General features: G+C 38.4%; 1 pseudogene; it reads left to right on the top strand.

Annotated features, from left to right (window-relative positions):
* The first annotated feature begins 22237 nt into the window (after positions 1 to 22237).
* On the top strand, positions 22238 to 25113 carry LOC109436558 (dihydroxyacetone phosphate acyltransferase; annotated as a pseudogene).
* The last annotated feature ends 1634 nt before the right edge of the window (positions 25114 to 26747 follow it).

A 26747-nucleotide genomic window follows, 5' to 3' on the forward strand; every position in this document is an offset into this window, starting at 1 on the left:
CTTTTTTATGCTTTCTCTGTCATTTTTCATGCTTCTATCTCTTTGTTGAAGTTCTCACTATGTTCCCTGAGCATCCATTGTTTTGAACTCTGTATCTGGTGGTTGCTTACCTCCATTTCATTTAGTTTCTTTTCTTTTCTTTTTTGGAGTAGTCTCCTGTTCTTTCATTTGGGATATATTTCTTTGTTTCCTCATTTTGGCTGCCTCTCTGTATGCATTTATATGTATTAGGTAGATCTCCTATGTCTCCCAGTCTTGGCTGGTGGCCTTATGCAGTAGGTGCCCTGTGGGACCAAGTGTCACTGTCTCCCTGGTCACCTCTACCAGGTGTTCCAATGTTCCAAGAGTATCCCTTGTGTGGGTTGTGTGTGCCCATCTGTTATAGTTCAGCCTTGATTGCTTATTGGCACATCAGTGAGTGGGACTGATCTTTAGGCTGACTGGCCATTGGGTTTGGCTGTATCTACAGTTTACTGGCTGCTGTGCCAGGAGCTTATGCTATGGAGCAGGATTCACCCCAGTGGGCTTTGGTGCCTGTTGAAACCGCCCTTTGGTATGCTATTTGTGGGGCTAATTGGGTGGTGCTCTGCTGTGGTCTGAAGCTAACCTCCACGTATGTTTGTTTAGGGGCCTCTTCAGAGAGGCTCAGGTGCCAGCCCATGTCAGCCACTGACTATGAACAGCCAGGGACTACCTGGTAGGAGCTACAAAAGTGATCTGCGGTTGGTCACCTCCTGTGTTGGACCTGGAGGCATGTGGGAGAGAGCCACTCTGTGATCCAAAGATTGCTTCCACCAGTACCATGCCTGGGGTAGCTATGCAAAAAGCCCCAGAAACACTCCTGTAAGACTCAGCTGCTGATAAAACCTTATGCACTATTAAGTTGGGTGAGGTGGAGTCTCAGGGAGTCACCACGATGAAATGAGCAGTTTTCACCAGGTTAATATAGATTCTGGTTGGGTGCCATTGCTAAGTCTGGAGCTACTTTGCAAAACTCTTAGTACACACCAAGGCCAATCCCTGCATGCTTAGGGCCCATGGACCTCTGAGAGTTGTCCAAGAAAGAGTGCAATGCAAGTGAGGCTGGCTTCTTGCTGAGAAAGTGCTTCTGGTCTTGTGTGAGTTGGGTGGAGCAGAGTCCCAGGGAATCAACAGGATGGAGTAAGCAGAGGTAACCAGGCCAATACAGATTCAGATTTGGCCATTTGGGGTTGGGCTCAAAACAGGAAAGATGATGCCTCCCTGCTGGCTGCACGAGAGAAGGATTCTACACAGGGAAAATGGTAGCTGTCCCTCTAGTCTTTGCCCTGAAGCCGCACACTTAGTCTCTCCATTTATGTCACTCACACCTATGGAGTCACTGTCCCTCTACTGGAGCCCAGGGTAAGCACTTGTGAGTGAGTGAGTGAGTCTGTGTGTGGGCCCTTTATGAACATACCTGGGTTTCTTGTGGCCTCCCATCCCACCCAGTTTGTTGAAATCCCCACTGTTTTTCACAGCCAGATGTTGTGTGGGCTCCTCCTTTTCCACTCACTGGTACTCTGGGCTGGGGAGCCCAGTGTGGGGTTGGGGTCTCTCGCTCCTGCCAGGGGGAACTCTGCAACTAGATATCCCTCCAGTTCTCAACTGCCACATGCAGGTGTGGGGGCAACTTGTTTCATGTCTCTGCCCCTCTTAATAGTCTTGACGTGTCTTCTTCTTTACATCCTTAGTTATAAAACTTCTGTTCAGCTAGACTTGCAATGGTTCTCCTGGTTGATTGTTCTATAATTTAGTTGTGCTTTTAATGTGGTTGCTGGAGGAGGCAAACACAAGATTTACCTATTTCACCACCTCGGATCCTCTTTTTACTAATTTATTTAGATGAATAATTCAATTATTTTTTAGTGTTTCTTATTTTCTAATATACACATTTAAGGCTAAAAATTTCATATAGCTGCATTTTACAAATTTACTATTTTAATTTGATGTATTGGTCTAGAAGTAAAAACCCTTTTTTGTACTACTTTTTAATTGCCACAATCTTATATACACTTAACACTGTTTCTGGACATCCTTTTCTATTCTATTATTTTCCTGTTTATTCCTGCAGCAGTTCCACCTTGCTTTACTTTTCAGTTTATAAGATGATTTGATAGTTCACAGAGTAAGGCTCTCTTCAGTGTAGTAATTATAGAGAACTCTCTTATCTCTCATTTTGTATTCATTCATAGAAATGAACTTTAAAATAATTTTGTCAGGCGCTCAAAAAAACTTCATTAGACATATGTTCTGAGTGGAATTAAAAATAAAGATTAGTTAATGAAAAAGTAACATGTCTAAATTATTGTTTTTATATTCAGCAACAGGATATGCCTCTTCCTTTATTTAACAAATGTCTTGATAAATAATTATCAATAATTATATTTACTTTATTTCTTAATAAATGTTTATAGATTTAATATATATGTTATATATTTCTTTGCTTATTAACAGGAATTATTTCTAGGTATTATTTTTCCATTCCAGCACTAACAAGCTACTGCTTATATATAGGAGAATTCACTGATTTTTTAATATTTACTTTTTAACTAGTTGATGTATTTAATTACCTGTTTGATCTAATTTTTTAATGTAATTCTTCTTACTTTTACAGATGAAAATCACACAAACTACAAATAAATATAATTTTCTTCTACTCTTCACTATTTACATTATTTTCTCTCCAGTTTCTTGTTGCATTGTTGACAATTGCAGTGACAGCAAGCATGGTCTTTGTTTTTTTTTTCAATGAGAATATTGTTAATATATTATTACTATTAAGTATCATAGAGGTATTAGGTATCTGTTGCATCAAGCAGGCCACTTCTTATTCTTAATTTTCTAAAAGTTTATTTTTATTTGTTTATTTTAAAATCAGAATCGATGATTAATTTTGCAAATACTTTTTCAGCCTCTGGATTTCATGGTTCTTACTTTTTCAGTAACTCATGGATCTCAATTCTAACTAAAATAACTGAATATGGCTTATCCTGGATACTAAGATCATGCCCAGGGAAGGCAGGGAACCAGGCTTGCAAGGTCCCCAGGAAGGACTTTAATAAACATTCTTAATGAACAGAAGCAAAAATTGGCAAGAGATGGTTAAACTTGGCATGATAGCCAAGTTTACTCAAACAGAAGAATTGAACCAAAGAAGAGGCTATATGGAAAGTACTCTCTCCTGGTTAGCTGGGGGAACTCTAAAGACCTCTTCTGCCAAAGTGCTTGAAGATACCTAGGTTTGGTGTCTATGTGAAGGTGTCTAGGCAGCTATCTATGTGAAGTAACCTCACACTTCAGGGGAGAGAGGGCCTGTGGGAGCACATTGTCTTAGCCTTGAGCTCAGCAGACCTCTCCAATGGCCACTCCACTAACTGAGGTTATTTTTTTGTTTGTATAGTTTTTTGGGTTTTTTTTGTTTTGTTTTTTTTTAAATAAACTTCTGGAGCAGTAAGTAATTCCAAGTCCAACTAATTTTAGATCACTCCAATTGCCTTTTGAATTGGGTAAAGTTTACCACCAAAATTGTATTTTTGTTTTGGTCACTTCTCCTTGTATGTATAATAGTTTGTGCTTTACATATTTTTTCCAAGTATTATTTGGCATATCAAAGTTCATGATAATTATAGCTTCATTTTGAGTTTCAGTTTTTATAAAAGAAAAATGATTCAATTTGACACTGGCTAGTAACATGTGGCATACATTTACCTAGCCTCTCTGCACACATCTCTGTTCTCACCCTGTAGCAGCAGGAAGAAAATCTTCTAGGTCTGAGAAAATTTGAGTACCGGCCCTTTTTCTCCATATACATTTTCCTGTCTTTGACAATGATGACTTTGTTCGGTGGACCTAACCCCACTTGGGTAATTAGGTCTCTTTCCAGATTCAGATATAAAAGGGATTTTCGTATCTATAGTTTACAATTTGAAGTCTCTAATATTTAACTAATAGTTAACTAATATTAACATTGTGATTCCAACAAATTTTTGTTTGTACTTCCCTGATATGCTGTTAGCCATTCTAATAGGTTTAATGTATTGTTTTGTTTGAGATTTTAATTTTGTATTTGTTAGCTATTGTTGCATAACAAATTACCCCAAACTTAGTGCCTTAAATAGTAATCATTTATTATTTCACAGTTGCAGTATGTCAGGAATTCAGGAGTGGCTTTATTGGAACAGGCTTAGAAGTCAGGAGTGGTTCTAACACAGGTTACAGTTAAGTTGTCACCCAGAGCTGTACTCAGGCTAGACCAAGTCTGGATGATTTGCTTTCAAGATGGCTCCTTCACATGCCTGACAGGTCAGTATTTGTTGCTTGCAGACGACCTCATTTCTTCGCCCTATGAAACTTTCTATGGGTGCTTGAGTTTATCCTCATGACATGGCAGCTGGCTTCCATCACAGTGACAGATCCAAGAGAGAGAGCAAAGAGAAAGCCACAATGCCTTTTGACACTTTTTTTTGGAAGTTATACAACATCATTTCTGCTGCCACATTCTATTCATTAGAAGCAAATTTCTAAGTTCTCATTTAAGGGGAAGGAATTTAGGATCAATCTTTTGGGGAGGAGTATTAAATAATTTGTGGACCTTTTTCTAAACCATGATAAATTTCCCTTAACCTACAATACTTGGAATTTGTTTTGGAACACGATCCAAGACTCTTTGTCACCTATAGAGTTTAACCCATTTTACATTAATTGTCAATCAATGATCTCTTTGTTTTCCATCTCTTTATACTCTATTCCTTCTGATTTTATGCATTCTATTTTATTCATTTTCTTGTAGTGTAGGTCTTCTAGGAAGTTCTTTTAGATTTTGTATGTCTGAAAAAACTATTTCATTGTTGTTTTAGAGAGATATTTTTGCTAGGTATAGAATTCTTCCCTGACAACATTTTGTTTGTTTGTTTTTTTAGTCAGTATTTTAAAGATATTGTTTCACTGTCTTCTGGTTTATAATGGCTTGCATTGTTTCCAATAAGAAATCTGCTGTCACACATAAACTTTGTTCCTCTATACATAGTGTATGTTTTTTCATCTGGCTGCTTTCAAAATTGTTTCTTTATTGCTAGTTTTGAGCAATTGGATTATATGATGTTCATTGGTGAAGTTTTCTTTATGTTCTCTTCTGCTTGAGTCATTGAGCTTTTTTGGTTTTGTGGGCATATTGTTTCATCAAATTTGAGGAAATCTCAGCCATTTCTTCAACTATAAGTCCCCACTCATCTGTAGACTTCAGATACATGTATCTTAGGCATTTTGAAGTTCTACCACAGATTATTGATACCTCATTTATTTTTCTAAAATTTTTCTTCTGCAGTGTCCAATTTGCTGTTCATTCCATCATATGTATTTTTCACTTCAGACATAGATTTTTTTTTTCATGTTTAGAAATTTAATTTGCATCTTTTTTATACTTTTGTGTCTCTCCTTAACATGTTCATTCTTTCCTCTACCTACTTAAATATATGAAATATAGTTGTCCTACACTGATTGGTAAAAAAAAAAAAGTATTTTTTGTCCAGTGTGAATTTCCAGGATTGTTCCTTCTAATCCTCTTGGGTAGGTTTTTTTTCTTTTTCTTTTTTTCTATACTCTTGGGTAGTTTCCTCACATACTTGTGCAGATTAGTACCCACTGAAGATTTGAGGTAGACCCTCTGCAGATCTCCAGAGTTCTCTTTGTGCAGATCTCACCTCTCTGAGCAGTTCTCCAATCTTTGTTACTTTGCTCTGTAAATTCTAGCCTCTGCAGCATACTGAATTCTCTCTGTTTATCTCCTTAACTTATGGAGACTAGTAGGCTCTATTTCCTTCCCTACACTGCAGCCTGGAACCTTTTTATGGTCAATAAACTGAGACAATGTTTGGACTTACCTCATTTGTTTCTCTTCTGTCAGGTGTTGTGCTGCCTATTCAATGTTTGAAAATCTTTGTTTCATATCTTTTGTCTGTCTTTGTACGTATTTAAGAAAGGAGAGTAAATCTGGTCTCCAGTTACTCCATTGTGTTTGGCAACAGAAGACTCTACAGAAATGGGCTTTAAAATCAATATTCTATAGCTGTTCTATCACTTATCTATTGTTACACAATAAACTTTCTCCATACGTATGGTTTAATATGGTAATCATTTATTTGTTCACAATAGTACATTAGCAATTTCGGCTGAGCTCACCTAAAAAAATTCTTCTACTTCTTATGGTATGAGTTGTGCTAACTCATGTATTTGAAGTCAACTGGCAGTTTGGCTACTGGCTCAACAGCCAGATGTATTAGTGAGGTCTAGAGACACCTCACTAATACATCTGGCTGTTGGTGCAGGCTTTTCTCTGGGCTGCTCCCTTCATGGCCTCTCACCATCCAGTAGCCTAAACTAGGCTTTTTTTTTTTTTTTTTTTTAATGTGATTACTGAGCATACTATTCTCTTTCTTGTCTATCTGTGGCTACATGGACCACACTTTCTACATCTTTGTCTTCCTTAGTATTTTGGAAGGTAAACATGTATATGTATGCATTGATTATTGTGACAAAGACCATTACCCATTTCTACTCTGCTTTCTGGCCTCAAAGCTAACTACAGTTTCCAGTAACTGTCCCTTCCCTACCCCATATCTAATTGTGACATTCCAGTGGAATGTCAACCCTGGCAATAAAATAGCTAGCACTATCTTTCTCATGCATACACTCTCTCTTCCTCTGTATGGCTGGAAGTGAAGGTCTCCAAGATAGTGGAATCATATATTGGAAGAAGTCCAAATTCCTGAGGAGGGCCATCCAACCAGAAAGTCTGTGTTGGACTTTGGGTGAGTGAACAATAAATGTCTGCTGTGCTAACTTACTGTTATTTTGTTACAGAAACCAGTTCTTTATTCAGACTAACAGCTACTTCCAAGTTTCAAAAGTGTCTCTTAATCTAAGTTTCTCTAATATCATAGTGAAGAGAAAAGTGATGTTGTTTTACCCATGCTACTTAAGATGAGAACTCTACAAGGTTTCAAGTTTTCTTCCTTTCCTTCCCATGCAGTCCTTGCTATTTTATTTGTTAATATAATATAAATTGTAACATAATATTATATAATTTATTAATGATATATATTATAACTTAGTATGTAGTTTTAGATATAGACTTAGGTTATTTGTAATACATCAATAGTTTTACACCATATGTATACCTTTTTAAGAATAGCTTTTCACCTCAGTGTTCAGTTTTATGTTGAAAATGGCCACAGTTATGCAGGACTATGTTGACATTTCACTTGTTTCAGTGCTGTTTATCACTAGTCTTTTAAGAACATGGCTTTATTTTCCTGGGTTCTTAATACTATTTCCTTTTTCCAGTTAACTACAGTACATCTTAACATAAAATTTTCAAAATCTTTGAACATTTTTTCTTCTTTTGACTATAAGCTTTTAGTGTGTGACTCACATTTTTTCGTTAGGAAGGGTCTAGATACAAATCTTTTTTTATTGATTTTTGTTAGGAAGGGCCTAGATATAAATCTCATTTGGAACACTGTGAAGGATTTCCATTTATAATTCGATGTTTCATCAGCCAAGAAAAGTTTTCTTAAGGAGGTTTTTCATTTTCACTGCTTGTTTCATTTGTCTTTGTTTCCTGCTTAAAAGAATTCTATAATTCTTTGGTTGGACCTCTGTTCTCAACATATCAAATAGAGACTCTAGTTTCTTGTAACTTTTACATTTCTGCCCTTTTGTCTTGCACTCTGGGAGAATTGACCAGGTTTGCTATTCATATCATTTAATCTGTGGTGATAAACTTTATTCTTCATTTTCAGCTATCATGTGTGCTTTAACTCTTCTGTTGTGTCTTGGGTATCTTTGCATCATTTCCCTACTTTAACAATCTAATTCTGAATCTTCAAAATTATGTCAGCCCTTTCTCTCCTTATGGATTTATTTCAGAGACCATGTCTTCTATTTGATTTGGGGATACAGAGGTTTAAAAAAATATTCTCCTGATCTAAAAGCTATCTGAATAAGAGTTTCAATTGCCTGTCCTTTCTCTGAGACTTTGTGATCTTATTCCACTTGCCTAATTTTGCATCCTTTCTCCTTAGGACCACAACCCTACCCCCATCCACCCCATGATAATTTGAACTCATCCTGGAGTAAGGGATTATTTGCAGATCTCATATTTGTTAACTTGCTTTCTGACCCTTTTCACTGTCCATAGGTATTGTTGCCAAATTTTCAAATAAAAATAGATGAAATATTTATATGGACGTAGAGTCTATTCTTATTATTCACAGGGTTATGCTCTATGAAGTTACTTGGGACACTGAATTAGTGAATGCTGAACCATTACTCCTAAGGGAAATATGGGGTTAGGTCCCTGCAGATCTCTGGTAAGAACATTTTTTGTCAACTAATCAAAACATAACCTGTTTTATATGTGTTTCTGTTTAAAGACACCTTATTTAACATATATTATTGATTCATTAACATTGAACTCTTGCCCAGCAACACTATAATGAAGCTTATCTACATATGTATTTTCTCTTTAAGGCACATCACAACTTTCTTGTGTTTGGCATATCTAGACAGAACTTCAGCATTAGTCTTGGGGGCCATTTTAAAAAGAGAAATCACCATCAAAAAGTACAAATATATGAAAAATTGTGGCTGTAAATAGACTGTGAAAAGAGCACTTGTTTACAGTGTAAGAACTGAAATAAGAAGGCAGAGCATCACCTTATCCATCCTCAGCTGGGAACATGTGTATCGAGCAACTCAAGTTTTTGCCGTTTTGTACATGTCCATGAATGACTATGAAAGTGCTGCAAGTGTTGACTTGGGGATTGCATACATTTTAGTAAATGAATTTTAAATTTGGAATTAACAAATAATAAGAAATAACTTTCAAGTTAAAAGATATTCTGGTCTATCTGCTTTCATTATCTACCACGTTAAGTCCATCCAATCCTATCATCTTGATCAAGCGTAGATATAATCACATCATTTCCCTACATTTTCACTACCTATTGATCTCTGTTTTCTATAGAATGTGGTCAGCAAATATGTATTCAGTATTGACTAAGTGCCAAACAAAATATGATACAGTGGAATGGTATAAGATATCTGAAACTGTGCTTTTAGATCTATTTTTTTTATTTTTTATTTTTTTTAATTAAATTTATTGGGGTGACAATTGTTAGTAAAATTACATAGATTTCAGGTGTACAATTCTGTATTACATCATCTATAAATCCCATTGTGTGTTCACCACCCAGAGTCAGTTCTCTTTCCATCACCATATATTCGATCCCCCTTACCCTCATCTCCCACCCCCCACCCCCCGCCCCCGTTACCCTCTGGCAACCACTAAACTATTGTCTGTGTCTATGAGTTTCTGTTTCTCATTTGTTTGTCTTGTTCTTTTGTTGTTCTTGGTTTATATACCACATATCAGTGAAATCACATGGTTCTCTGCTTTTTCTGTCTGACTTGTTTCGCTCAGCATTACTCTCTCAAGATCCATCCATGTTGTCACAAATGTTCCTATATCATCTTTTCTTACTGCCGAATAGTATTCCATTGTGTATATATACCACAACTTCTTTATCCATTCATCTATCGAAGGACATTTTGGTTGTTTCCATGTCTTGGCCACCGTAAACAAAGCTTTTAGATCTATTGATGTATGTTGATGGAACCCAACCCCACAGATGTACAGCCAGAGGCTGGGTGATGGGCAGCAATTATGAGGCCAATTTACCTTATCCAACTGACATTTTTCTGGGTTTGGATTAAAGTATAATTTTCTCTCATTAATCTTACTCTTAAGCTTTCAAGCCATGGACAGAATCTGATTAAATAACTTTTTGTACAAAACTATACCATGCAATATTACCAAACTGCATTTTTTATTTGCAGGAAGTATACCTACCTCAATGCAAGCTGCTACTGTGATACTCCTGTTTTCTGCATTGTGCTTTTTCTGTGGTTTCCAAATGCATGTAGAGTTTTAGGAATAGTAGTCATGTTGGAAGGGCTGGGTTGAAAGAGCATCGCTGAGAGATAGGGGAATGTAAACCAGCTCCCTCTTTTATAATAACCAGAAGCTGAAAAAGGGAGGGTTGCTCAGGTCCCAGGAGAGAGTGGCATGTGGGGCCCTGGGGAGACTAATTATTAGACACTAAGGTGCCCAGACTATGGAAAGACCTTTTAGTGTTTCACTACATTAGTCCTCCTTTGTCTATGAAAGGTACCTGAAACCTCAGTTAGTACTGAACACTATATACACTATGGTTTTTTCCTGTGGTAAAACTTAACATAAATTAGATAGAGTAAGACATTAACAATAATAACTAATAATCAAAAGAACAATTAAAATGATATACTGTAATAAAAGTTTTGTAAATGTAGTGTCTCTCTCAAAATATTTTATTGTTCTTCTTCTTGTGATGATGTGAGATGATACAATGCTAATCTGATGAGATGAAGTGAAGTAAATGATGTAGACATTGTGATGTGGAATTAGGCTACTATAAGGGTTACTTGAACATAAGCACTGATATGCCATGACAGTAGATTTGATAACCTGGAAGGCTACTAAATGACTAGATGGCAGGGAGAATTCATATGGTTGTTCATGTCCAGAGCATAGAGTATAAAGACATGAGGTTTCATCATGCTACTCAGAATGGTGTGCAATTTAAAACTTATAAAATTTTTGCTTTATTGTCCAATTACATTTGACATAATATTATATTAGCTTCAGGTGTACAACATAATATTTAGACACTTAAATAACTCTTGAAGTGATCACTCCTACAAGCGTAGTACCCATCTGACACCATACATAGTTATTATAGTATTATTGACTATATTCATATGCTGTAGTTTACATCCTTGTGAATATTTTGTAACTATCCATTTTTCACCAACCCTCTCAGTCCCCCTCCCATCTGGCTACAATCAGTTTGTTCTCTGTACCGTGTTTCCCAAAAATAAGACTGGGTCTTATATTAAGCTGTGCTCCAAAAGATGAATTAGAGCTTATATTCAGGAGATGTCATCCTGAAAAATAATGCTAGGGCTTATTTTCCGGTTAGGTCTTTTCAGTGAAACGCTATATCTATGAGATTGTTTCCGTTTTGTTTGGTCATTTATTTTGTTTATTAGATTCCACATATAAGGGAAATTCTATGGTATTTGTGTCTCTCTGGCTATTTTACTTAGCATAATACCCTCTACTTTCATCCATGTTGTCACCAATGGCAAAATTTCCTTTTTTTATTTTTATGGCTAAGTAATATTCCATTGCATATATGTATCACATCTTCTTTATCCAATGGTCTATTTTTTAAATTAAATTTCACTGGGGTCACAATTGTTAGTAAACTTACATAGATTTCAGGTGTACAATTCTGTATTACATCATCTATAAATCTCATTGTGTGTTCACTACCCAGAGTCAGTTCTCCTTCCATCACCATATATTTGAACCCCTTTACCCTCATCTACCACCCCCTTCCCCACTTACCCTATGGTAACCACTAAACTATTGTCTGTGTCTATGAGTTACTGTTTCTTATTTGTTTGCTTTGTTCTTTTGTTGTTTTTGGTTTATACACCACATGTCAGTGAAATCATATGGTTCTCTGCTTTTTCTGTTTGACTTATTTCACTTAGCATTATAATCTCAAGATCCAACCATATTGTCACAAATGGTCCTATTTCATCTTTTCTTACTGCCAAATAGTATTCCATTGTGTATATATACCACAACTTCTTTATCCATTCATCTATCAAAGGACATTTTGGTTGTTTCCATGTCTTGGCCACCATAAATAAACCTGCAATGAACATTGGAGCACACGTGTCTTTATGGATAAATGCTTTCAGGTTTTTGGGTAGAAACCCAGGAGAGGGATTGCTGGGTCATACGGTAATTCTATTTGTAATTTTCTGAGGAACCTCCACACTGCCTTCCATAGCGGCTGCACCAGTCTGCATTCCCACCAACAGTGTATGAGGGTTCCTTTTTCTCCACAGCCTCTCCGACACTTCTTACTATTTGTCTTGTTGATGATAGCCATTCTGACTGGGGTGAGGTGATATCTCATTGTGGTTTTTATTTGCATTTCTCTGATGACTAGTGATGTTGAGCATTTTTTCATATGTCTATTTGCCAGTTGTATGTCCTCTTTGGAGAAATGTCTCTTCAGTTCCTCTGCCCATTTTTCAATTGGGTTGCTTGTTTTTTTGTTGTTGACTTTCATGCGTTCCTTGTATAATTTGGATATTAGCCCCTTATTGGAGGCACTGTTCACAAAAATCCTCTCCCATTCAGTTGGTTGCCTCTTTATTTTGTCGATGGTTTCTTTTGCTGTGCAGAAGATTTTAAGTTTGATATAGTTCCATTCATTTATTTTAGCTTTTACTTCCCTTGCCTTTGGAATCAAATTCATAAAATGTTCTTTGAACCCAAGTTCCATAATTTTAGTACCTATGTTTTCTTCTATGCAGTTTATTGTTTCAGGTCTTATGTTTAAGTTTTTGCTCCATTGTGAATTAATTTAGGTACATGGTGACAGATAGCAGTCCAGTTTCATTCTTTTGCACGTGGCTTTCCAATTCTCCCAGCACCATTTATTGAAGAGGCTTTCTTTTCTCCATTGTAAGTTTTTTGCTTCTTTGTCAAAAATTATCTGTCCATATTTATGTGGTTTTATTTCTGAGTTCTCAGTTCTAATCCATTGGTCTACATGTCTATTTTTCTGCCAATACCATGCTGTTTTGATTATTGTTGCCCTGTAGTACAAGCTGAAGTCAGGGAGTGTGATACCTCCAGCATTGTTCTTTTTTCTTAAGATTGCTTTGGCTGTTCAGAGTCTGTTGTGGTTCCAAACAAATCTGATGATTTTTTGTTCTTTTTCTTTAAAAAATGCCATTGGGATTTTGATAGGGATTGCATTAAATCTGTATATTGCTTTGGGTAATATGGCCATTTTAACTATGTTGATTCTTTCAATCCATGAGCATGGAATGTCTTTCCATTTCTTTGTGTCTTCTTCAATTTCTTTCAAAAAAGTGTTATAGTTTTCAGCATATAGGTCTTTCACATCCTTGGTAAGTTTATTCCTAGGTATTTTGTTCACTTTTCTGCAATTGCAAAATGAATTGGTTTTTTATTGCTTTTTCTGAGATTTCATTGTTATTATATAGGAATGCAACGGATTTTGTACGTTGATTTTGTAACCAGCAACTTGACTGTATTGGTTGATTTTTTCTAATAGCTTTTTGGTGGAGTCTTTAGGGTTTTGTATATATAGCATGATGTCATCTGAAAAGAGTGACAATTTAACTTCTTCATTCCTCATTTGGATGCCTAATACTTCTTTCTCTTGCCTGATTGCTCTGGCGAGGACTTCGGACACTAAGTTGAAAAGCAGAGGTGATAGGGGAAAGCTGTGTTGTGTTCCTGAACGTAGAACAAAGGGCTTCAGTTTTTTACCATTAATTATGTAATTAGCTGAGGGTTTGTCACATATGGCCTTTATTATGTTAAGGTAATTTTCCTTCTATACCTATTTATTAAGTGTTTTAATCATAAATGGATGTTGTATCTTGTCAAATGTTTTTTCTGCATCAATTTATATAATCATATGATTTTTGTCCTTTATTTTGTTTATGTGATGTATCACATTGATGGATTTACATGTATTGACCAACCCTGTGCCCTTGGGATGAACCCCACTTAGTTGTGATGAATAATCTTTTTAATGCATTGCTGCATTTGATTTGCTAGAACTTTGTTTACGATTTTTGCATCTTTATTCATCAGAGATATTAGTCTGTAGTTCACTTTTCTTGTGTTGTCCTTACCAGGTTTTGGTATCAGGGTAATGTTGGCCTCATAAAATGAGTTAGGGAGTACTGTCTCTTCTTCAATTTTTTGGAAGAGTTTGTGCAGAATTGGTATTAGATCCTCTTTGAAGGTTTGGTAGAATTCACTAGTGAAGCCATCTGGTCCCGGACTTTTGCTTTTGGGAAGGTTTTGGATGACTGATTCAATTTCGTTACTGGTGATTGGTCTGTTTAGATTTTCCAGTTCTTCATGGTTCAGCCTAGGAAGGCTATATGTTTCTAAGAACTTGTCCATTTCTTCTAGGTTATTGAATTTGGTGGCATATAGTCCTTCATAGTATTCTTGGATGATGCTTTGTATTTCTGTGGAATCCGTGATAACTTCCCGTTTTTCATTTCTGATTTTGTTTATTAGTGTCTTCTCTCTTTTTATCTTAGTGAGTCTAGCCAAGGGTTTCTCACTTTTGTTAATGTTTTCAAACAACCAGCTCTTTGTCACATTAATTTTTTCTATTGTCCTTTTGTTCTCTATTTCATTTAGTTCTGCTCTGATTTTTATTGTTTCCTTTCTCTTGCTGACCTTGGGTTTCATTTGTTCTTCTTTTTCTAGTTCTTTAAAGTGTAACATGAGGTTATTTATTTGGGATTTTTCTTGTTTCTTGAGATAGGCCTGTAATGAGATAAATTTCCCTCTTAAAACTGCTTTCGCTGCATCCTCAAACGTTTGGTAGGATGCATTTTCATTCTCGTTTGTTTCTATGTATCTTTTGCTCTCTCCTCTAATTTCTTCTTTGACCCTGTCGTTTTTTAAAAGTATGATGCTTAATCCCCATGTATTTGTGGTTTTTCCTGCTTTCTTTTTTGCAGTTGATATCCAATTTCAAAGCCTTGTGACCAGAGAATATGCTTCATATGATTTCAATCTTCTTAAATTTGCTGAGATTAGTTTTATGCCCCAATATATGGTCTATCCTTGAGAATGTTCCATGTACACTAAAAAAAAAAAATATAGCCTGATGTTTTAGGGTGAAGTGCTCTATAAATGTCAGCTATGTCCGTTTCATCTAATGTGTCATTTAGGGCTGCTATGTCATTACTTATTTTGTGTTGAGATGATCTATCCATAGCTGTCAATGATGTATTTAGGTCCCCTAGTATAATTGTGTTTTGGTCAATTTCTCCCTTTGGTTCTGTTAGTAGTTGCTTGGTATATTTCGGTGCTCCCTGATTGGGGTCATAAATATTGATAACTGTTATGTCTTCGTGTTGTATAATCTCCTTTACTATTATGAAATGTCCATTTTTGTCTCTTGTTAGCTTTTCCCCTGTGATGTCTGTTTCATCTGATATCAGTATAGCCACACCTGATTTTCTCTGGATACCATTTGCTTGGAGTGTCAATTTCCACCCTTTCACTTTGAGTCTATGCTTGTCCTTGTAGCTGAGATGTGTCTCTTGGAGACAGCATATGGTTGGTTGGGTTTATTTTTTTGATCCAATTTGCTACTCTGTGCCTTTTTATTGGTGAGTTCAGGCCACTTACCTAATCAATATATCAGGGTGATTATTGATATGTGAAGCTTTCCTATCATTCTATCTTTAATTTTTTGATAAGAATGTGTCTCCATTGTTTCTTTGCCTTTTTGTTGTTATTGTTTCTGTGTGGTGGTATTCTATGATGTTTCCCTCTGTTTCTCCTTTGTTACAGGATATATTTCAGTTCTAGATTTTTTTGAGTGTTTACCTTTAAATTCATGTAAAAGAAAGTTTCATATTTAGAGTGCTCCATTTTTTTCAGCATGCCTACTTTCTCCATTCCCATATTCCGGTTCAGGCCTTTACTCTCCCCCTTTTTATGTTTTGGTTGCCACAAATTGTCCCTGTTGATGGTGGTCGAATAGCCTCCTTTAGTATTTCTTGTAGTGCAGTTAGTGTATTAGAAAATTCCCTCAGCTTCTGTATGTCTGGAAAGGTCTTTATTCCTCCTTCATATTTAAAGGATCTCTTTGCTGGGTATATTATATTGGGCTCATAATTTTTCTCTTTCAATAGTTTGAATATTTGGTTCTACTCTCTCCTGGCTTGTAGAGTTTGTGCTGAAAAGTCTGATGATAATGTAATGGGCTTTCCTTTGTAGGTTGCCGTCTTCTTTTCCCTGGCTGCCTTGAGGATTCTTTCTTTGTCATTGATTTTTGACAGCTTCAATACAACGCGCCTTGGAGAAGGCCTGTTGGGATTGAGGTAATTAGGTGTTCTATTTGCTTCTGCGATTCGAGGATCCAGCTCTTTCCACAGGTTTGGGACGTTCTCATCAACTATTTGTTTGAATATACTCTGTGTTCCCTTCTCCTTTTCTTCCCCTTCTGGTATACCCATTATTCTTATATTGCTCTTTCTGATGGAGTCAGAAAATTCTTGTAGAGTTCTTTCATTTTTTTTTAAGTCTCAAGTCTCTCTCTTCTTCCATCCATGTCATTTTCAGGTTTCTGTCTTCGATGTCACTGATTCTTTCCTCCATCTGGTCAACTCTACTACCTAAGCTGACTATTTCTTTCTTAATTTCTTCTATTGAGTTCTTAATCTCTAGAAATTCTATTTGGTTCTTTTGTAAAATTTCAATGTCTTTGGTAAAATGTTCATGTTGTTCTTTGATTGTGTTTCTGAGTTCATTATACTGTCTTTCTGTGTTTTCTTGCATCTCATTTAGTTTTTTCAGAACTGCAATCTTGAATACTCTGTTATTTAAGTCACATATTTCTGTACCTTTAAGTTCTTTTTCTGGAGACTTTTCACTTTCTTTGTGAGCTGTCTTGTTGCCTTGGTTATTCATGGCAATTAATGATTTATTATTTCTCTTCCAAGACATCTATAGGAGTGGGTTTGCAACAGGTTGATAGGAAGTGGTCTCTGTTTTGTTTTCCAGTACGTGTTGGTAGAATGTTTTATTTTTTCTCTGAGTGCCGCCTTTTTCTCTCTCACACACTATAGTGTTATGTTTTCTCTGCACTATTCCAGCCTTTTACACAAAGGGGCGATTCCCTGGAAGGTGGGTTTCTCCTCTGTTAACAGTTCACCTCGGTCATAGGGCACCGCCTCCATGTGGGGTTGTGGGGAGCTTTTGAAGTTTCAAAGCTCTTCCTGCACCAGATTCAGAGCCCATGTGTTTTAGCAGTTCTGTTTACTCTTGCAGGGATCTGCCCAGATAGGTGGGGAGAGGTGCGGGATGAGTTGTGAGAATTGGCCCAGAGCAATGGAGGCGGCCACCACCACAGCCGGTCCAGTTTCCACAGATCTGTCCCCTTTGCCAGAACTTGTTGGGCTGCAAATATATGTCTGCAGACCACAGTTTTCAGAACATGCAAATATTCTGTTCTTTTGATCTGACACTGCTACTCTTCCACTTCTAGCACTGGGAAGGTGGGGGCAGGGAGAGCTCTGGGAGGGTAAAGAGGGAGCGGGTAGTCTCATTGCCTAAGGCTTCCATTCTCTGCGGCAGTGAGGGCTTAAACCACCATTTTTAGTCTTCTTCCCTCAGTCTTTGCTCCGAGGTCTCTGCCGTGACCGTTGGTTTCAGCCGTGTTATATGCTGTCCCCTCAACCTTGTGGGCCATAAATGGATCCCTAGCAGTCTGAATTCTTCCCTCTCCCACAGCTGCAGTGGTTCTGGAATGCAGCGAGCTTGGAGCACTGAGCTAGGTCTGCGTCCTGGGCCCGCGCCGCTACGGCTCCGCACTTCTCCCTTCCCCCCTCCCCTTTTCGTGCGATTTGCCCACTTTTAGGTGAATTCAGTAGAGAGACTCTTCGTCTTGCCTGTCTGCTGTGCAGGGAGTCCTTTGTGGCATTACAGTTTTTCAATTTGTTGTGAATCCCAGGGGAGATTTCCAGAGGCTCACCTCACGCCGCCATTTTGATGACAATTCCCAATTGTCTATTAATGGACACTTAGGTTGCTTCCATATCTTGGCTGCTGTAATAATGCTGTTATAAACATAGGGGTACATATATATTCTTGAATTGTGTTTTCTATTTCTTTAGATAAAAATCCAGAGGTGGGATTACTGGGTCATATGGTCCTATGGTAGTTCTATGTTTAATTTTTGAAGGAGTTCCGTATTGTTTTCCACAGTGGCTGCACCAATTTGAAATCCCACCAACAGTGCACAAATGTCCCCTTCTCTCATCAACATTTGTTGTTTATTGATTTATTGATGATAGTCATTCTGATGGGGTGTGAGGTGGTATCTCATTGTGATTTTAATTTGCATTTCCATAATGATTAGTGATATTGAGCTCTTTTACTTATGTCTATTGGCCATCTGTATGTCCTTTAGAGAAATATCTATTCAGGTACAAATGTATTAAACGTTCTTCTGAGGTGAGAGAATGTGTCACTAATGAAGAGAGGTCAGAAAAGCCACTAACGAGCAGAACTGCTAGAAGCACTGCAAAAATTCATCGAATTGTTCATCAAAATTGTCAGCTGACTGCAAGAAGTATAGCAGACCAAGTAAACATCAATAGAGAAACAGTTCAGAAAATATTCTCTGGAAATCTTGGCATGAGAAGGTGTGTGGAAAAATGGTCCTGAAGGAACTCACTGATGAACAAAAACAAAGGAGAGTCAAAGTTTGCCAAGATCTTTTGCAGAGGCAAGATGATGTTTTAGGTTGTGTTATCACTTGTGATGAAACATAAGCATAGCAATACGACCCTGAAACAAAGTGTCAAAATGCACAATGGAAGTCAGCCAATTCTCCACGGCCAAAAATTTCTGTCAGTCCAAATCAAGAGTCAAAACGATGTTGTTATCCCTTTTTGATCTCAAAAGGATTATTCATTATGAATTTGTACCAAATGGACAAACAGTTCATTAAGCTTACTATTTGGAAGTGCTAAAAAGGCTGTGTGAAAAAGTTAGACGAAAATGACCAGAATTTTTCACCAGTTCATGGCTCTTGCATCACGACGATGCACCAGCTCAAAAGGCACGGTCTGTGAGGGAGTTTTTAGCCAGTAAACAAATAACTGTATTGGAACACCCTCCCTACTCACCTGATCTGACCCCAATGACTTCTTTCTTTACCCGAAGACAAAGGAAATATTGAAAGGAAGACATTTTGATGACATTCAGGACATCAAGGGTAATACGATGACAGCTCTGATGACCATTCCAGAAAAAGAGTTCCAAAATTGCTTTGAAGGATGGAGTAAGTGCTGGCATTAGTGCATAGCTTCCCAAGGGTAGCACTTCAAAGGTAACTGTAATGATATTCAGCAATGAGATAATGTAGCACTTTTTCTAGCATGAGCTTGCGAACTTAATTGTCAGACCTCATATTACTAAGAGTAATGTAAAAAAGTTTTCCATCTATGTTTTCTTCTAGGAGTTTTATGGTTTTGTGTCTTACATTTAAGTCTTTAATTGATTTTTAGTTTATTCTCGTATGTGATCTATGAATAGAATTGAGAGCCCAGACATAAGTCCACATGTATATGGGCAAATCATTTTCGACAAAGGAACCCAAAACATACATTCAACAGAGAAAAGAAAGTCTCTTCAATAAGTGATGCCATGAAAATTGGAAAGATACATGCAAAAGAATGAAACTAGATTGCTATTTGACATCATATACAGAAATTAACTTAAAGTGAATCCAAGACCTAACTATAGGATCCAAACAATAATGTACATAGAAGATAGCTTAGGTACTAAAATTATGGACGTTGGTGTCTGAGAGAGGATTTTATGAATTTGATTCCAAAGCCAAGGGAAGGAAAAGCAAAAGTAAATGAATGGGATTATATCAAATTAAAAGCTTCTGCACATTAAAATAAACCATCAAGAAAACAAAAAGTCAACCAACTGAATGGGAGAAGATATTTGCAAACAATACCTCCAATAAGGGACTAGCATTCAATATATATAAAGAACTTATACAACTCAACAACAAAAAAACACAAATAAGCCAATTTAAAAATGGTCAGGGGATCTGAACAGACACTTCTACCAAGAAGACATACAAATGGCCAACAGATATATGAAACAATGCTCAATTTTACTAGCTGATAGAGAAATGTGAATCAAAATCACACTGAGATACCACCTCACACAATTAGAATGGTTATTATCAACAAGACAAGAAATAACAAGTGTGGGAGAGGCTGTGCAGCAAATGGAATCCTCATACACTGCTGGTGGGAATGTAAATTCTTGCAGCCACTATGGAAAACAGTATGGGTGTTCCTCAAAAAATTAAGACTATAGCTATTATATGACCCAGCAATCCCTCTTCTGGATATCTAACCATAAAATCTGAAAACATTTATCTGTAAGAATATATGTATCCCAATGTTCATTGCAGCATTATTCACGGTAGCCAAGATATGGAAGCAACCTAAGTGTGCATCCATAGACAAACGGATAAAGAAGATGTGGTACATGTATACAATGGAATATGACTCAGGCATAAGAAAGGATAAAGTACTGCCATTTGTGACAACAGGGATGGATCTTGAGAATATCATGCTAAGCAAAATAAGTTAGATAGAAAAAGATAAGAATCATGTGATTTCACATATACAAGGTCGGACAATTATGTTCGTGAACTCATCCTAGAAAAAAGTGCTACATACCTCATTGCTAAATATCACTACAGTCACCTTTGAACTACTACCCTTGGGAAGTTATGCACCAATGCTGGCACCTAGTCCACCCTTCAAAGCAATTTTGTAATTAATTCTTTTTCTGGAATGGCCATCAGAGCTGTCATTGTATTAACTTAATGTCCTGAATGTCATTAAAATGCCTTCCTTTCAATAGTTCCTTTATCTTCAGGTAAAGAAAGAGGTCATCGGGTGCCAGATCAAGTGACTAGCGAGGGTGTTTCAATACAGTTTATTTGTTTACTGGCTAAAAACTCCCTCACAGACAGTGCCTTTTGAGCTGGTGCATTGTCATGATGCAAGAGCCATGAATTGTTGGCAAAAAGTTCAAGTTTCCTAACTTTTTCACACAGCCTTTTCAGCACTTCCAAATGGTAAACTTGGTTAAGTGTTTGTCCAGTTGGTACAAATTCATAATGAATAATCCCTCTGAGATTTAAAAAAAAAAAGGTTAGCAACATCGTTGCAACAAGTTCACAAACTTAATTGTCAGATCTCGTACATAGGATATAAAACAGAAAGCAGCTAGCAAACTTGTAGACACCGACAACAGAAGAGTGGTTACCAGAGGGAAAGAAAGATAGTGGGGGGTGGGGATGAAGAGGGTAAAAGAGGTCAAATATGTGATAACAGTGGGAGACCAGACTTTGGGTGGTCAGAACACAATGCAATATGCAGATGGTGTACTATACATTTGTACACTTGAAACGTATATAATGTTGTTAACCAATGTCATTCCAGTACATTTAATTTAAAAAAGTATAATTTTAGGAGCTCTAGAATTTTTTCCCTATCCTATTATCCTTCATTCCACAATTAAAAACGAGGCTTAAAAGTGATTACTCCCAAGAGAGAATATTAAATTCATATCAAATCAACAAAAAAAAACTTTAAATAGAAAAAGCCTTTTACATACCTGCATGATGTGTTCATGTGTTGAAATTCCCTTTCTTATTGTTTTCCTATTAAAACCTTGTTCTCAATCTTGAGCTAAATGAAACCTATACTCAGTAGATCCATTTGTTTTACTCTCCAATCCATCTCCACCTGACTTTCTCCTTGGTACTCCACTAAAATGCCTGTGTCAGAGGTCACCATGTTCTCACTTCCAAATTCAGTGCCCTACATTCAGGATGGACGTGTCCAGAGGAAATCTGGCCACATTCAACTTTGGATGGCTTCTTATAATTAGAAAGTTGTATCTTTTTTGGCTTCTGAAACAGCACTTTGTCCTGTTTCCCATTGTACCTTTGTGACAATATTTTTATATAAGTACCCCAACGCCCAGTCTCAGGTTTTTAATGAAAGGAAGGAAGCCACGGCTGTAAGCAAGGAAAACAGTATGTGTGAGAGTATATGTGTGTGCCCATGATGTAGATAGGCATCTGTTAACGCCAAACCAACTCTCCAAACTCTTCCTTTCCACTTCCAAAGTGAGGAGATCTGTGGGACTGGAAAGGCTGTTGTTTCTCAAGGAGGTCAATAAACTAATGGACCGATATTCCTTGAAGAACAGAACTTTAATGGTTGGGTATTACAGTTATACATCCCCAGCAAGTCCTCTTCATTCTCCATATTTTGCCCCTCCCCAAACAACGTGAGTAAGAACTGCAGGGCATCCAGTGCCTCAGAGCAGTGGATTTGCAGCCCTTCATTAAGTCATAGATCTTATCTCCTACTTAATCAACTTTCGGCCCTGCGGCGCACAGCACCCACCATGGGCTCTTCCAGTTCATCTAACTCTGGATTCTTAGTTGGCTACACCAGTCCCAGCACTGTCATGCTCCTTTACTCGAATGATCTCAATGGTTTGAGTTTGAAGATATTTTAGAGGAGAAGAGGCATGTTAGTGACTTGAAATTTGCAATGAAATGCTACACACCTTTTGTCTATAAGGAAATTACTCCGTGCAAGCCAAGTGACATTAAATGCAGTGTTCTCAGTTCTGAAGAGGTTTAGTACATTATTAAACAGCTTTCCAAGGAATCCTTCCAGTCTGTGGATATCTTCCGAAAGGAAGCTTGTGAGATCTTGGATGAAATGAGCCACAAACTGCATCTGAGAGCCATCCGATTTTTTGTTTTCGCCCTGAGCAAAATATTTAAACAAATTTTCTCAAAAGTGTGTGTAAATAGAGAAGATATTGAGAAACTACAATGGGCCATCCAGGAGCATCCAGTTGTTCTGCTGCTTAGTCATCGGAGATACATTGACTTTCTGATGTTTTCTTTTCTTCTCTACAACTATGATTTACCTGTGCCAATCATAGCAGCAGGAATGGACTTCCTAGGAAGGAAAATGATGGGGGAGCTGCTGCGGATGTCGGGCCACTTCATGTGGTGCACCTTTGGTGGCAATAAACTCTCCTGGATTGTCTTCTCTGAACAGGTAAAAACCATGTTATTGGCTGGTTATGCTCCTGTTGAATTTTTCCTCAAAGGAACAAGAAGCAGCTCTGTCAAGACACTGACTCCTAACTTTGGTCTTCTAAATATTGTGATGGAACCATTTTTCAAGAGAGAAGTTTTTGATACCTACCTTGTTCCAATTAGCATCAATTATGGTAAGATATTGGAAGAAGGTCTTTATGTATTTGAGCTTTAAGGGGTTCCTAAGGCAAAAGAATCTACAACTGGATTGCTAAAAGCCAGGAGGATTGTTTCAGGAAAATTTGGCAATATACACATATTTGTTGGAGACACTGCATCACTTTGATCTCTGGCAGCTTGGAGGATGGGCTGGAGCCCATATAACTTGGTTTCAAGATATATTCCTGAGAAATAATCAGAGGACTTGTGGACCTTTGTCACTGAGGTTGCCTACAAGATGCAGCTTCTGCAGATGCAGAACCTGGTGCTGAGCCCATGGGCCATGGTAGTTGCTGTTCTGCTTCAGAACAAGCTATCCGTGTACTTCAACATTCTGGTGAAAAAGACTTCATGGATGAAAAGCTTAGCCCAGGCATTCAGGCTGTTCCACTCTTGGCCCAGTAATGAGCCTGCTGAGGAAGTTATCCAGCCCAGCATTCTTCCACGTTGCAGCATCACCAGCCTTGCTGTGAGGACAGAGTCCCAGAGAGCAGTTTCCAGGCTCTCAGCCTCACGTGGAAAGGTGCTGGCTCAGGTAGTAGATGGCCATCAGCTGTGACTAGTTGGCCATCAGCTGTTACCAGTTAGCTATTAGCCACTGATATAACTGCTGTGGCTACATTGGTTGGTTGGTTGGTTGGTTGGTTGGTAAAGAAACAGATGGCAGATTGTGCATCATGTGCCTCCTGCTTCCTGTGTCTCCAACCCCGTCACCAGCGAGACCATAGTGGTATAACTCCCCTATCTATGGCTCCGTGGGTGTTCCTTTTTGGCCTCACCATATCCTGTGTTCTAATGTTGGGAGCGGGAGCCAAGACCCCTCTTGACACTTGCTAAAGCCCAGCAGTCCTGAAAGTGGACTCTGGAGTTTGGGAGGCAGCTAGTGGCCTCATCAGCCAGCCCATCATTCTTCATGTATGCTCGGCTCACAGGAACCAGTACTCAACATTTTTGTCCATCTCTCTTGAGTAGGTCTGGCATTGCAGATGACACCTGCGTTCAGGAAAAAGGATATCCACAGCTGTTTTCACTTTCTATGCAGTGTCTTTTCAGATGAGTTCATCTTCCTTCCAAGAATCTATTAAAGGATTTTGAAGAAGGCTGTTGCCTGCTTTGTAAAAGAGACCATTCAATTAACAATAAGGGACATCTGAATTACAGAGAAAGGAACTACTGTGTTAGAATTTTTAATAGGACTCTTTAAACCTTTTATGGAATGTTATCAGATAATTTGCAAATACTCCTGTGGGGACAGAGCCCCAGAAAGTAGTTTACAGGCTCTCGGCCTCACGTGGAAAGGTGCTGGCTCGGGTAGTGGATGGCCGTCAGCTGTGGCTGATTGGCCGTCGGCTGTGGCCGGTTAGCCGATTGGCGGCTAGTATAACTGCTGCGGCTACGGAGGAGAGCCGAGGAGAGCCGAGGATTGCCGAGGAGAGCCGAGGATTGCCAAGGAGCCGAGGAGAGCAGAAGAGAGTAGAGGAACAGAGTCGAGGAGAGTGGAGGAGAGTCGTCGGTCGGTTGGCGGAAAGGCTGACGGCAGGTTGTGCGTCCGGTGGGCCCAGCCTCCAGTGAGACCATAGTGGTATGACTCCCCTACCTATGGCTCCGTGGGTGTTCGTTTTTGGCCTCACCATATCCTGCGTTCTTATGTGGGGAGCGGGACCAGAGACCCTGCAGGCTGCCCCGCACGACAAATGGCGCAGCAAGCAGGGTCTCCCGCACGACACCCCTTAGAGGAACAAGAAGACTACTTCACTGAGAAGCAGTACTTGGCTAGAGTAAGAACATTCACAGGTCACCTTCTTGATCAAGGTGCCTCTCAGTATGTTGTATTACCTTCTGATGTACAGAAAAATGCCTCAGCTTTGGTGAGGCTAGGTTGGTAGAAGAGAAGAAGGTAGATAATGTCTATATATTTAATGTGAGTGAACCTGCCACAACAAAATTAGAAGAAATGCTTGGCTGTAAGACACCAGTATGAAAACCAGCAACTGCAACACTTTAGTAATTGTCAAAAAGTTATGGAAAGTTTGGTCATTTAATTATTATCATCCAAGCACTCTTATTACAACAAACAGGGATGTAAAGGAAGAGACCCATCTTTCTTCTCATACTCCCTAAAATTTTGAGGTGGTGGGCCCAGTAAAGGAACAGATGACCAACTTAAGCAATTAGTGTAATCATCTCCACCACAATGGTTAAAAAGACATTTGTATCCAACTCTGTGTTTTAAAATAAAGCAGTCTTTTGGAAACATGTTTAGAAAAAGAAAATCTGTCTACTTTACAAGTTGTGGGAAAGAAATGTGGCAGCGTACTACATATTGACCTTTAGGCTCCCCATGCAAACTGTTGTGCCCCACAGAATCCTTGAAGATTATTGGCTCCTTTGGAGTAACCAGCATTTCAGTGTTTGTTTACTTAAGGCTAAGGCCGAATGCCTGCCTCACTAATTTACTACAGGACAAGTAACCTTAACTACTTGTTTACTCAGGATTGCAGTCCACTTGAAGTTACAGCTTTGGACACCTGTTTCGTTAACAACCAGAGATTTCCCCCCTTCAACAGAAACAGAGATAGTTTTACCTCTGAGATAAACCAGGTTCTGAGAAACTCCTTTTTTTTTTTCAGATCTTGGCACCCAGAACTGCTTAACCACATCCCCCTCTCCTTTGTTCTGCCTCTCCTGGTATGGCTATAAAAGCTTTTGGCCAAGTGGAGACTGAGGAAGGTCATCTTTGTGACAGGAGTCCACTGCTTTCCCTGAATGCTGGCATTTGGGAATAAACCTGCTTTTCTTTCCACCAACCTTGATTTTTGGCTCATGAGGCAACAAGCAGCCAGACCTTAACCCGGTAACACTTTCAATAGGTTGGAAGATATGAAGTGGGATTTTCCCAGTAAATTGTTTAATGGAACATCTCAGTCCTCCTGTGACTGATTTTTCCAGAGCAGTTGTAACTACTACCTTGGCTTTTGATCTCAGGTTGCAATCTTGGTAAATACCTATTTCTTAGTGGGAGATAGATGCTTGGCTGGCAAAAATAGTAGATGTCTACTATGTGGGTCATAGTGCCAGCCTGAGGCCAGCCATTGGGCTGACTTGATGTGGAGACACTTGTGTGACTAATGCAAGGCCCCTTTCAACCCTCTTGCCTGAGAACATGGTTAGGTCAAGAGTTAGGTGAATGTCAAGAATTTTGAGCTACATTTATTGACCCTCCAATATTGGTTGAGAGGCAGTGACTAAACCGGTCACATGAATGGCATTTCTTAGAGTTGTTCCATTGGTCACTGAAATCTCCTCATAAGCTTCCAATTTCTTTTTTCACCTCTGAAAGCTATAGACAGCATTGTTGTCATGCAGGGTGGCCTGTGGGGTCTCTGCTCCTGCTCCCCACATAAGAACGCAGAATACGGTGAGGCCAAAAAGGAACACCCACAGAGCCATAAGTAGGGGAGTCATATCACTATATTCTCGCTGGCGGCATCCGCCTCTCTGCAATCCGCTCTTGTTAGCTCAGCCACCATCTTCTTGCTAGCCCCCATTTTTTGTTAGCATAGCCACAACAGTTATATTAGTGGCCAATGGCTCACTGGTTACAGCTGACGGCCAACTAGCCACAGCTGATGGCCATCC

This window comes from Rhinolophus sinicus, linkage group LG09, assembly GCF_036562045.2.
Source record: "Rhinolophus sinicus isolate RSC01 linkage group LG09, ASM3656204v1, whole genome shotgun sequence".
Lineage (NCBI taxonomy): Eukaryota > Metazoa > Chordata > Mammalia > Chiroptera > Rhinolophidae > Rhinolophus > Rhinolophus sinicus.